Source organism: Colius striatus, chromosome Z (assembly GCF_028858725.1).
Source record: "Colius striatus isolate bColStr4 chromosome Z, bColStr4.1.hap1, whole genome shotgun sequence".
Taxonomy (NCBI): domain Eukaryota; kingdom Metazoa; phylum Chordata; class Aves; order Coliiformes; family Coliidae; genus Colius; species Colius striatus.
The window spans coordinates 76,832,407-76,844,978 of NC_084790.1; the positions used below are offsets into that span (position 1 = coordinate 76,832,407).

Here is a 12,572-nt window from a genome sequence, read left to right on the forward strand (position 1 = left end):
GTCCTTCAAATTCTCTGCACAGAAGCTCTGAGCTTATCTCTGACTGCCACTGCAGCCAGGAGCTTCACCCTGCAGCCCTTGCAAACTGCAGCTAGCCTCTGTTCTTGCCCTGTAAGGCCCTCCTCACCTCTGAAACACCTACCTTACCCTCCCACCCTGGCTGTCATGAGACTTGGGTTGCTTCTCTACACCTGGAGAGGTGCTAAACAAGGCACAAGTGAACAGTACTTCTCATCTTTTAAATGGCCAAATCCTCCTCTCTAACAATCTTGTAGGACAAGGGGGATGAATAGTCTCCTCTCAGAAGTAACAAAGACCAAGGTGGGTTTGGGAATATCAGAAGAGAGAGCAAGCAAAATAACAGCAAGGCAGGAAATAGCACAAGATTAAACTTTGGGAAAATATCAGCTAACATATGCAAGGAAAATGATCCATAGCAGAGATATTCAAAGGGAAGCAGAAATCTGGGAAAAATTAATGTCCACGGCGGCAGGGGACAATGAGCAGGCAGGGCTTTGAAAACAAGCACTACCAAGGCAGAGGCCCTTCCTAGAGCACATCTCCTCTCTGCAGAAAAGAGGAGGTGCTACTCTGCTGCTCTGCAGACATGGCTGTGCCCAAAGGCGTCTCAGATCATCCTGAGCTCCAGGGAGCCCAGTCACACCATCTGGGCATGGTATGACTCAAAGGGTTAACTGGACAAGATTTGATAAAAAGAAAGCTGACTGTTGCTCAGGTATCCAAGCTACTCCTGGAAGAAGTTAGAATGATAACTGAATTCCTCCATCTCTTAGCCTGGGAGCAACCTCAGGCTTCTGGTCATTGAAGCCAACACTGTTAATTGCTAGAGTCACAGCCTTGTTGCATCCACATGTGCTGACTCTGCCCTTAAAAGCCCAGATGTAGGCCAGTTCATGTGTCTTTGTTGACTAGCAGATGTTCATGTTGAGTTATGTGGCATTCTCTGGATTGCTATCACTCCTGGAAAATGCTGCTCAGGGACAGCTGAGACAGCTCCTGACAGACACTATGCAGAGCCTGGTGGATATGAAGTGGGAGGTGAGAGCCTGGCAAAAAAAGTTAAAGTTAAACTACAACTATCTCAGGATTGACGGCATCATTAGGTCTGGTCAGGGAGGAGGCTTGCAGCTATCCCTGCTTTTCTGCACCAGCTGCTCCAGAGCAGAGGTGACACTATCTCTTTCTCATGCCAGGAAACAGGCACTGAGCCCAGCAACCTCTCCTCCCAGCTTACACAATGGGAAAAAGTTATGACTGATGAGGAGGGACTACAATACACCAGAGCTTGCATGTTCTGGGAAGGTTTCTCCTCTCCCCAAGCTGACTTGCAGCTGGAGACACATGTCTATGTCCCCAAGGTGGACAGCAGGAACAGAGGCATCCTCTGGTACTAAAGAGTACAGCAGTGACAGCCTCTGGGGACAAGAGAGAAATTTACTTACTGTGTACAGACCAGTGCTCACTTTCCTTGCTGAAATCCAGAAGGTGAGCCACTGACCGGTATCATTCATCCTGGTTGTCTCCAGGCAGACACCCAGCCTGCTGGGACTCTGCTGAGAACCCGCCAGCTCATTACATGCATGCTCACCACTAAGACCTAGGTCAGATGCAGTTTCGAGGAGGAGGAGGTGAGGATTGTGTTCAAGTCCCTACTATTGCCCTCTCCATTCCAGCACCTCTTTTTCTAGTGCAAGCCCTGTCCTTCCAGCTGCTTCTGAACACCCACTGCCAGCTGATCCTAGCATGGACTGAACAACAGGGTGAAAAGGAAGCTAAAATCTATTTCTTTTCACGCATGCACCAGCTGAGCTGCTGCTGCAGGCCCCAGCGTTACTGCCAGTGACAGCAGAGGCAGGAGGAACCCATCTGGACTCCTCCAAGGCAGGGATAGAGCAAGGCAAGCTGTTGCAGGGCCAGCACTTAGAAGAAAAGCGTCTTCAGCTTGACAACTCAGCAAATTTGATCTGGAACTGGCAAGAGACAAAAAAATGTAAAGCCTTTAAATGTCATCTCGGGGGTTTGGCTGCCAGAAGGACTAGAGACAGACAGACAGATGAGTACACAGTGCTGCACAGAGAGCCGGATGCCCTGCTTTGTTCTATGCAGAGTATTTACTAATGTGTCCTGCAGTTGGCATGAGCTGTGAGCAACTCAAGTTATCTGGTTTTCTGCCACCAGCTCCGCTCTGGGACCTCAAGGAAATCTCAAAGCCACTCCAGGTTTCAGTTTCCCCTCTTTGCAATGATGGTTCTCTGCAGCCTCAGGTGGTGGCAAGGTTAAAGGCTGACCCTGATAACGTGCTATACAGCAAGCAGCCTTGGGGACCCTTCCAAGCCTAAATGCAGATGTGCAATAAGCCAAACCTTTTGTTTGGATCCTGGACCCATAGACAGGTCAGACCATCCCAATTCATTGTTGTAAAAGCAAATGTCAAAATCATCCAAGCCATTTCCTTGGCCACAGGCACTGCTGACCTGAGAGAGTCATATCATCTTCTCCTTAGAGGCATGGTTTAGTGGTAGCTGTGGCAATGCTGGGTTAATGGTTGGACTTGATGATCTCCAAGGGCTTTTCTAGCTTAACTAATTTTGTAATTCTGTTGACCCCTCCCTCTGCCAGCCCTGGGGAAACAGCAAGCCCATCAGTGCACCTCTGTCTCTCCCCTGTGCATGAGACAGTCCTACTTGGAAGAAAGCCAGCATTGCTGGCCTTACTGCAGGTGAAGATGTGCCCAAACTAGAAAGTGCAAATACCATGTGCCCTTGAAGTCAAGGACCCACCATGGCTGTTGGAGAAGTTACTCTTTGTCCTTGCTTTGCAGAGGAGCAAGCTAGGGTGAACCTGAAATAGCTGACCCAAAGCAAAGAGGTCTGGGTTGCAGCAGATGTGTCTATGCAGCAAAGAAAAAACACTGCGCAAAGCAGGGATATGCACCGTCCATAATCGCCCTCCCAGTCCTCATCCCATCTAAACAAGTCCCAGGAACTTTGTTATGTCTCAGCATTGGTGAGAGATGGCAGATTCCAGAAAGCAGGGTCAGTGGATGGGAAATGGTTGATGGCAGCCTGGTGGACTTCTCAAAGATGGACATCCTCACTGCGACTGCCTAGATGTGTGCTTGGGTTGTCCCACAACACTCAGGTTTCACAGAGCTCCTTCTACTACACCTTCTCCTGGCACAGTAAATCCCAGCTGTGGCCAAAAATAAGGAGCCCTCAAAATGTTCTGGTAGTCAGGAAATGCCCATTTGAAAGGGCAAGGGTTTTCTGCCAGGTAGCATCACACATCTGTGGCACGGCCAGCAATACTGTCTGGCCAATATGCTCCCTCCCGCGTAGATCTCAGCATGAGCTGATGCTCTGTGCCCCATCACACTTCCATGCACGAAATAAAAACTAGACTTGCCAACATACCCAATGGGCCTGTCAAACTAATCATGTTAGAAGGACTGGAAACACACCAGCAGCAAGAGTCGGCCCCTGCTCCAGAGCCCTTGCAGAAATCGTGCATCCAGGAGACGGAAAAGCCTCTGTCGTTCCCGGAACCAGGTCAATAAAAGCACAGACAACTCGATCCAGAGAGAGAGAGAAGAGAGAGACTTTTTTTTTTAATTGTGAATCACAAGAAAGAGCGGCTTCAGCTCCCCCAGCTGCAAATAGGTGGGCAGGCACAAAGAGCCAGTGCGGAAATGTGTCTGTGCAACACGTGTGGGGAATCGGCCGCCACGCACATGTCCGGGGTATGGGATGAGAGGAAACCGCTGTGGGAGAACCGCAGAGCGGGAGAGCTGTGAGAAGACACGGATGCTATCTGGTGCAACTTCTCCCACCTCCCCCCTACCCTCGTCCACGTTCCCAAATCAAACAGCCTCCCACCAATACAGGCGTTTAACATGACAGGGAGAGACGAGGCAGGCTAGATGAGGGTTTCAAAGCTGAGCAATCCCAAGTGGCTTTGAAAGGCCTCACATTCAGAGAGCGAGAATAACCTACCCTTTTGGGAGCCAAAAAAACCCATCCCAGCTGTGCCTCCAGAACAAAACCGTCCCCTCCCCAACCCCATCATTATTTCTGGGTGCACCGTTGCCGTAACGCTGTTATTTCTAGAGATTTTTGCTAAGTAAGAAACCCGGAGGACCAGGCAGAGCTTTTTTTGATCGAATCTCAGAGCAGCAGTAGCGTTTTGTTCTCTCTCCGTCTTTTTAATGTACTCATTTTTCAGCCCTCAGTTCAGATGCACAGAAGAGGGTAAATCACACGTTGGCAAAGCCTGGCACAGGCTGCCTGCCCTTTGCATCTGAGAACAACCTTCTAACCACAGGAGAGGATATGTTCTCATTATCACCAGCGTTTTTTAGGCCATGAACAAAAGGACTATGGTACAGAGAGTGTACCTATATTCCACGCAGACATAAGGTTGTTTTATTACTTGTAATATCGTTTAATTTCACAAGCGAACGCTTGTGCATGGCCCCGAGGAACCTAGCTCAGCCTGCCTTCTCCAAGCCGGCAGGAAGCTGTGGCAGATCCCTCCTTCAGCCTTGATCAGCTTACAAAGCTCCAGCAAAGGGAGCTTTACACCTCTCCCAGATGATCCCATGCAGCATGCAACAGTTCCTGCGCCTGCACGGGATTTGGGCAGGGCTCAGCTTGGCTTGTCCACAGCTGTGCTGTGGCATTTGGCATTTCCAAAGCAAGTAGCTCTGGTGGTCACCCTGAAAGGAGCTATTTCTGCAAAAAAAAGAGATGTAGTCATTAAAAAAACAGCTACCTTCTGCATCTCCCCATCTATCACCTAAAACATGGCACCATGGTACCCTAAAACGCAGAATGTCCCTCTGCAGCACTGGGAGGCTGTGGAAATAGTGTGGAGTGGGGATAGTTGGTGGGCCAGCCCTGTGTGGCCATGGCAGGGTCCTGCAAGTTACTAAGTCCAGTCTCCCAGTTATTCTTACCCAGAGAGTGGGAGAGACACCAGAGACCATGAGAAGTAGGAAAATACCAGGCTGCAGCTTTGTGAACAAAACACACTCACTGGCTTAACACCCACATAATTAAAAGCAGGCTCATCCCTCGGTAACAGCTAGCAAAGGGATGTGCCTGGTTGTGTGTTTGCTTTAGGGGGCCTGTGATACTACCTACAAAAGCAAAGCAGGCCACCAGTCCCTCTTCAGAGCGAGGCTGCTTATAGCACCGATGGTACATGCAGCTGACCCTGTGGAGTCCCCAGGGATCTCCTTCTCTTCCCATCAAAATGGGGGTAGCCTCTACCTCCCAAGGAGGTCTGAGCCATGTATGGCTACTCCTGGAGGTCAGCATTACCTTCAGGGGACATTTGGGTGCTGAAGGGCAGGATTCAACTCTCTTGGCAATACAGACGGTTCTGACAGCGGTGGAGACCTCATTCCTGATGGACAAGAGTACGCCTTCATTCACTGATGCTGGGAAGGACAACAAGCCCTGCTCTCCACTCCACACTCATCCACCAGCCAGCTCCCCGGCTCCACCTGGCTCCTGGCACCAGTGGTGGCTTGTACTTTTCTCACTGAGTGGAATGAACTGACTCGGTAAATACCAATCCACTCTATGGATAAAAACACAGGGAGTGAGAGCAGCCCTGGAGCAGCTGCCAGTACCTCTTCTCAGAGGGGATCCCATCACCCACCACCCAGGTTTGGGCCAGTAGAGGTCCAGGCTGCGAGTCACCTCCCACATCAAGGCAAAGCTTTCCCAGCAGCCTCTCCCTCTTACCCAGCATTTCTTGTGCTGCTTCCCCCACCAGTTCCCCCCTCACAGGGTGTGTTGCATAGTATGTAAATGCAACCAGGTCCAGGCAAGCCAGATTTCAGCTGATCCCATGTCCCCTCTGTAAGTCAACACTAAAAGAGGGGTCGCGATCCCTCCTCCAGCTGCTGCTAATGCAGCCACAACTGCAGTACAGCCTCATTTATTGCAAACCTCCTCTAGCCCCTTCTTGAGCAGGGAGCAGCAGAAAGCAATCCCCCTGGGTAAAAGAAACAGGAGATTTCCCACATAATGGGCACCAGTATTAATTCGTCCAACTGCTGCAGCTCTCCTTTCATCCTGCAACTGTACGAACATCACTCGATGCTGGCAGCAGCCCCAGAGGGCACTGCGAGTCACATGCAAGAAAACAGCTTCTTCTAGCACTGGCATCTGGGCTGCCTCTTAGATGGAGGGCAGCAGCTCTGGCCCTACACTGCCATGCTGCCCAGACACAGCTCACAGCCACCCGGGCGGGTCAGCAGTGCCTCGAGAGGGCTTTGATGACATCTTTAGGGTGTTACGGCTAATTAGAGCCCTGACTATACCCTCTAATTAGGCAACACCTTCAGACAAATCACTCTCTCCTCTTCAAACCACACCACGCCTTCGGATATGATCCCTAATTGACTTAACACTACACTCCAGCACTTTCTTCCCCCCGACCTCCTTCCACTTCACAAGGCATTTCAAAATAAACAAAGCCCTTGTCCTCAGCCCTGGCTCAGAAACCAGCCGGGGAATTGTCCTCACACCCGCACGGCTGGACACAAAACCTCCATCAGAGGCACAGAGCGAATGCACTGACGCAGCAGCATCGTCCTTCTCTGATCTCTCATTTCCAGCTATCCCAGTGATACTTTCAACAACAGTCACCAAAGCCTTTTCTAGGAGAACAGGAGTGTTAGCAATGCGTCTGTGTCCTGCTAAAGATATTGCCTGGGGGCTTGCGAGAGGAGCAGTGCTCCAGCAAAGAAGCCTGGTATCTGGCAAGAGAAGGCATTAAAAAAACCTAACCATTTAGAAATTAATATGCCAGAATATTACCAAGCATCAGCATTTCAATCCAGAAGCTTGATTTCTGTTTTCATTAAGTAATGAACAAACTGAACTGATCTGAATGTTTTCAGTTTCCCACTAGCATAAAATTTTAAGTCAATAGGTGAAAAAAAACCCAAAACAACTCTACACCCACCATCCTAACTGCAAACACGCTGAATAAAAACTATCAAAATTCATAGAAGATAAATATTGAGTCCTTCCAAGCCTGCTCTCAGAACAATGTCTCTTTATTTGCTTTTCGGGAGGTTTGTTATAACAAGAGAGAGAGAGACTCTGGTATACAGTGTTTTAATATACATACACGCATTCACAGCTGGAATAATAGATTTTAAGGACAGAAGACAGCTGAATATTACAGCTGAATGTATGCAGAAATGCATAAACATACCTTCAAAAACACATTTTTGCACCCTACTCAGACATATACATGAACACATGAATAGGTATTATGTGCATATATACATACACACACATACACGCTCCCACCATGTTTCAGATCGATCAGAACCATTCACTAAAATCAGACTCTCTAAAGTTCCTGCTGCTTTGGGAACACATGACCCTGAGGACACCTCACACGTGAACTTAACATCCAGCAGAAAATGAAACTGTAACACAGTGCATCTTGAAGCTCATCCCTGAATCTAACTTAATCCCTGCTCTGGACAGTGCTTCTGGAGAGGAATTAAAACCATGCTGGGTGTTTTCCTGGATTTCCAAAATGCCCCAGAGGCTCCCTGGCACACTGTCTGCGTCCATCTCCTCCTTGCTTCAGAGATGTTTCCGGCTGAGCGCTCCCATCCTCACTCCTTCTGCTCCCAGAGGGATCCTGAAGCCGAGAGATCCGGCAGTTCAGCAGCTGGAGAACCACGTCCTGCCCTCACCGCAGGACCCAGTTACCCGGGGCACCTCCTTGGCCTTTAACGCTCGCGTTCCTGCAAAATGTGCAGGGGGGAAAATGTACCGGCTTGAAGGGTCAAGAGTGGCTCGGCATCCTCTGTCCTCATCCTCGACCAAGGGATTCCAGCAGATCTCGTGCCCCCTAGTGTCATCCTGGCGAAGGGACCGGCACCGGGTACCACCGGGTACCACCCGGACTGAGCCTTGTCCCACAGTAAAGCCAGCACTTTCTCCTGCTGGTACCTACAGCACAGTTAAATGCCATTTCCAACAGTTCAGCAAAAGGGCAGTGTGAGCTCGCTGTCCCTCCCGAGCACCCCCGGAGCAGTGATAGCCCCCTCAAGTGCTCCCGTGCCCAGTGCCACCTCTGTTATGCTCCTGTAGAGCCTCAGCAAGATCTGACCCACCGGCAGATCGCCTGAGCAGTGTCCCTGGCGAGGGGCCAAGAGGAGGAGGCAGAGAGCATCTGCTGTGGACACTGTCCAGAATACAACTCCTCCTAAAAATAGATGGTCCCTAGAAGGGCATGGCCCTTCCAGGGAGTGGGAATGCTTGGTGCTAGGAGCTCAGGGTTTGGGATCACAAAACTTCAAAGTGCACGAATGCACGACACTAACTACTGCCCTTGCAAAAGTCCACCTGTGGCATTGAATTCTGGCCATCTGCATGAGAAGCGAGGCACAAAGCCTCGCAGCATCCCTGCCTGCCTGCGGGCTCTGACCAAGCGACAAAGACACAGTATCTCCTGTGAAAATGCTCATGCTGACTGCAATGCTAATGGGTGCAACAGGGATAGGACCTCACACACAGAGCACCTAAATAAGAGGCATGTGCTGAACTGGAGGATAGGACACGTAGTGTTGAGTCTGTGCACATGCCTCAGTTTCACTGTCTGTCCTCTTATTTGCCTCTCTTACTTTGCTCATCCCTCCTCATTCAACTATTAGCTCTCGTTGTGGGAGGCACCCCATGGGCAGCACCCAGAGCACCAGCCCCTTCCAGCATGTGCTAGCAGCATGCAAGTAAACCTCGGCAACTCATCACCAAAATTTGGAGGAATTCTCCCCAAGGCACTGACCTGGGTATGCTGCTTTCTTCTGCAACACCGAGCAGGGACTATAGCTTAGAATAATGGGGAAGTAACTCAGTTCAGTGCTGACAAAGCATCACAAGCCCCAGCGGGGTGGAAGGGGAGGAGGTGTCCTTCCCTCACGCTGCCATGCCTGGTATAGATCATGTTTAGGGCCAGGCATACGTCACCAACACAAAATAGACAAATTGGAGGGATTTCAGAAAAACGAGCGACAAAAATGATCAGGAGGCAGAAGGGATTGATTTACAAGGGGAGATTAAAAGAGCTGCGATCAGTCTAGCTGGGCTGAACAAGTACTGACAGAAGCAGTCGGATGCTAATCTGCAAATGGGATGAAAACAATATAGGAAGAAATAATTTAGCATCTTCAGCAGCAATGGGATGGAATTAAGAGGAACTCGGGGCTGAGCAAGGTAGGCAAAAAAAACCCCAACAACCAACCAACCCAAAATAAAACTCCTTTCCTAGTTGTGCAGAACTGTCTCTATCAAAACACACAAAGTCCTCCAAACTCTCTCTGCCTAGGATGAGGACCCTTAGGAGCAAACATGCCTCGGCGCCTAAGAAGGTGTGCACACACACACGCACACACACACACACACACAGAGGGCCCGTTCCCAACCCTGACTCCCACTCAGGAAAGCAGCAGGGCCTCCATGCTCACCCGAGAGGATGGAGGCTTCACATTTGCAGGAAAAGCGGCTGAGAGCGAAGGGTAACGCTGCTGGGAGTGGTGAGAAGGTCCTCACTGAAGGATGCCACTGCACTCCCAGGTCTTCACAGGAGGAAAGGTGCTGAGATGGCTTCCTGCAAAGTCGCAGGAGTGAGCTCAGCTGTGAGCACTCAGATATTTACACACAAACAGCACATTACTCAGCAACTCCCATTTGTCAGGCATAATGGCAGCGGCAGCAATAATAAACGACAGAGCCGAGAGACAGGCTCCCCAGGCGCACACCAAGCCCCAGCCTCAGCTGGAGCAGGATGCATTCCTCCGGCTTGCCGGGGAATTAATTGAGAGTGGCCGGGAGCTGGGGCTTGCAACCACAAAACTCCTGCTGCCGGCTTCAGAGAGTCAGCCACGTCTCCAAAAGCTGAGTCTTGGCTGCACAGTTATTTTCATGTCCATGTGCACTGCAACCTTTGGATCTCTCAGAGGTACCTGGGCTTCTTCCTTCCCAAGTTCGGGAGGTGCTGAGCACCTTCCATGGATACCGGGGGGCAGCACCTTGGCAGGACTGGATCCTCCCAGTGTAAATCAGACCAAAGATAACGCACAATCATTAGATCGTGGCTTGGCCTTGACAACAGGGGCTGTGATGAAGTTTATCCTAAAGGGCTGTTGCAAAGAAGTCTGCCAGGCACAGCACTCTCATTTCCAAAGCATGGCCTGACTCAAAATAAGTCCACCCTCCCCAGCAAGCTCTGGTCCCTGCACCTGGTCCCAGCCTGATGCCCGGTCAGACACAAGCATCCCTTGTGCATCTCCAGCCATCACGGCAAAGGTCTAACTCTGCACAGAGTGGCAGGGTAGGGAGCATGGAGCCGGAACGGCTGCTCCCACATATTTGCACGTTTTTCAGGAAGCAGACAGTGTCCCTGCCAAGCTGTCTGCATACACGGCTGGCCAGCAGGACTGGCAGTGGCGTGTGCGGGTCCTGTCCCTCACAGAGGTAGAACAACAGCATGCCTGCACTGAGAGCAGGCACAGTCAGAGTTAAATTAGCAAAACCCTAGCCGAAGTCAGCAAGTTGCCGAGCAAAAAGCAATCTCAGGAAAGGACCTCCTGGACTGTCCCACAAATTAAAACACAAAGAGACGTGAAAAGAAATCAAATAGCTTTGCAGGCAATCCCCTTTTTGAAACCTGGTCTCTGTACAGACCCTCCACATACCTCTATAAGCATGGTATGGGGGAGAAGGGGGCTTTCTAAGAGAGTAAAGGAGAAGTGGCAGTCTTTATACCAAAAAAAGTTTGGTGGATTAAGAAACAACTGCCAGAGGAGCCAGGGAAGCCGAAGCATGCAGACTAGGTTCTGTCCCCAGCGAAGGCAGCACAAATTAGCTCACGCGCTGGTTGGAGTCCCAGTCCGGTTTTAAGATTGCATTGGGGAAGTCACCAAGATCTGGAAATGTCAGGGAGTTTGTGCAGCAAAGGGATCGGTGTGTATTATGCAATTCTGGAAAGCAGCCCTCGTACTCACGCTCGGGATGAACTGCCTAGCCCAGAGAGAGCAGTTCCACAGAAGCGCCATGCAGACGCTTTTCTGATAAAAATCACACCCTCCCCTCAAAAGAAATAATAATCATTATCATAAGAGTAATTTAAAAAATCAGCACTGCCACAGCAGAGCAAGGGGCTGGTTGAGGCTTCGGAGAAACGAAGAAAAAAAAGTCCCCTCTCTCACCCAAGAAACCCACGGGCTCCGGTTTACAAAGAGCCACCCTGCAACCTCGGCTCCAGCCCTGCTCATGCAATGCAGCAAGGCAGGAGGGCTCATCCCTTCCCAGCCCTCAACCTGATGCCTCTCGCAGCGGCCGCGATGCCCTTCCCGCTGGGGAAATACAGGGGAAGGACGGGGGTTCGGCCGCGCCTGCCCAGCGCGGACCCGCTGCCCGGTGTGAGGGGTGCGGGGCCGCCCCAGCCCCGCGTCTCCGCATCCTTCTCCCGCCGGGAACGCCCGGCCGGGGCGGACACGGACGCACGGCGCAGCAGGAAACTAAGTTGCCCAAATTGTTTCCGCGGGGAGGTGGGGTGGGTGCCGGTGCGGTGCGGTGCGGTGCGGTGGCGGGACGCGCGGCCCACGGCGGGGCGCGGACACGCGTGGGCGCGCTGGGGAAAGGTGCACGGCTGCGGGGCGGGAGGGAGCACGGACGGAGGGGGCGAAGGGCGAGCAAGCGTTGCCGCCCCCTCTCCCTTTCCCCCTTTTCGCCTCCCAGAAAGGCGGCAGCGTTTCGGCGGCGGGCAGCGGGTCTCGCCTGTGCTGACCCCCCGCGCGCCCGCCTCCCCAGTCCCGCGGGTGGGAGTGAAAGAGGGGGAGGGAGGGGGTCACCCTGCGCCGCCCTCCGCCCCCGTCCGCCCGGTACTCACGGCGCCTTCCTCGCCGCCGCTCCCCGGCGTTACCCCATGCAACCACCGGCTGCTTCTGCACCGGCTCGGGGGCTATAAGCTCTTTTAAACTCCAGCACATAACCCATGTGACCGCAGAAGCCACTGGTAAGGAGCGCCGGGGAGCCAGCGATGAGCTCAGCCCGCACCCCCCGGCACAGCGCCGGGGACGCGCTCCCGGCCCTGCCGCGCGCACCCGCCCCACGCACACGCACACACTCGCACACAAACGCCCTCACACACACACGCGTGAGCCCTCGCCCACGCCTTTGTGGGCATGCCGCCTCCCTCTTCTCCACCTTCCCCGCGGATGCTGAGGCGGAGGGAGGCACCGAGCGCACACACACACACACACACACACACAACTCCGCTCACACACACCCCCACACCCCCTCTGCGAATGCACGCTCGTGGAAGCACGGCGCCGTGTACACACTCCGTGCACAGCACAGCCCCGGCGTGGGTGGGCGGGCAGGGGGACACCGTGCCACACTCACACCCCCCCGCCCCACCATCCCGAGGTGCAGACCCAGCCGAAGGCAGCACCCCCAGTACGCACAAGCACACACACGTGCACATGTGCCCCATGCACACACTCATCTGGT

At 52.4% G+C, this 12,572-nt stretch overlaps 1 protein-coding gene across 1 annotated transcript in view; it reads right to left on the minus strand.

Moving 5' to 3' along the window:
- Positions 1-11,985, minus strand: part of CNTFR (ciliary neurotrophic factor receptor) — a 211,414-nt gene extending 199,429 nt beyond the window's left edge. Inside the window, exon 1 of the mRNA XM_062018915.1 lies at positions 11,950-11,985. The gene's annotated coding sequence lies outside the window, so the exon portion shown is untranslated. The remainder of the gene's footprint in view (positions 1-11,949) is intronic.
- Positions 11,986-12,572: the final 587 nt, after the last annotated feature.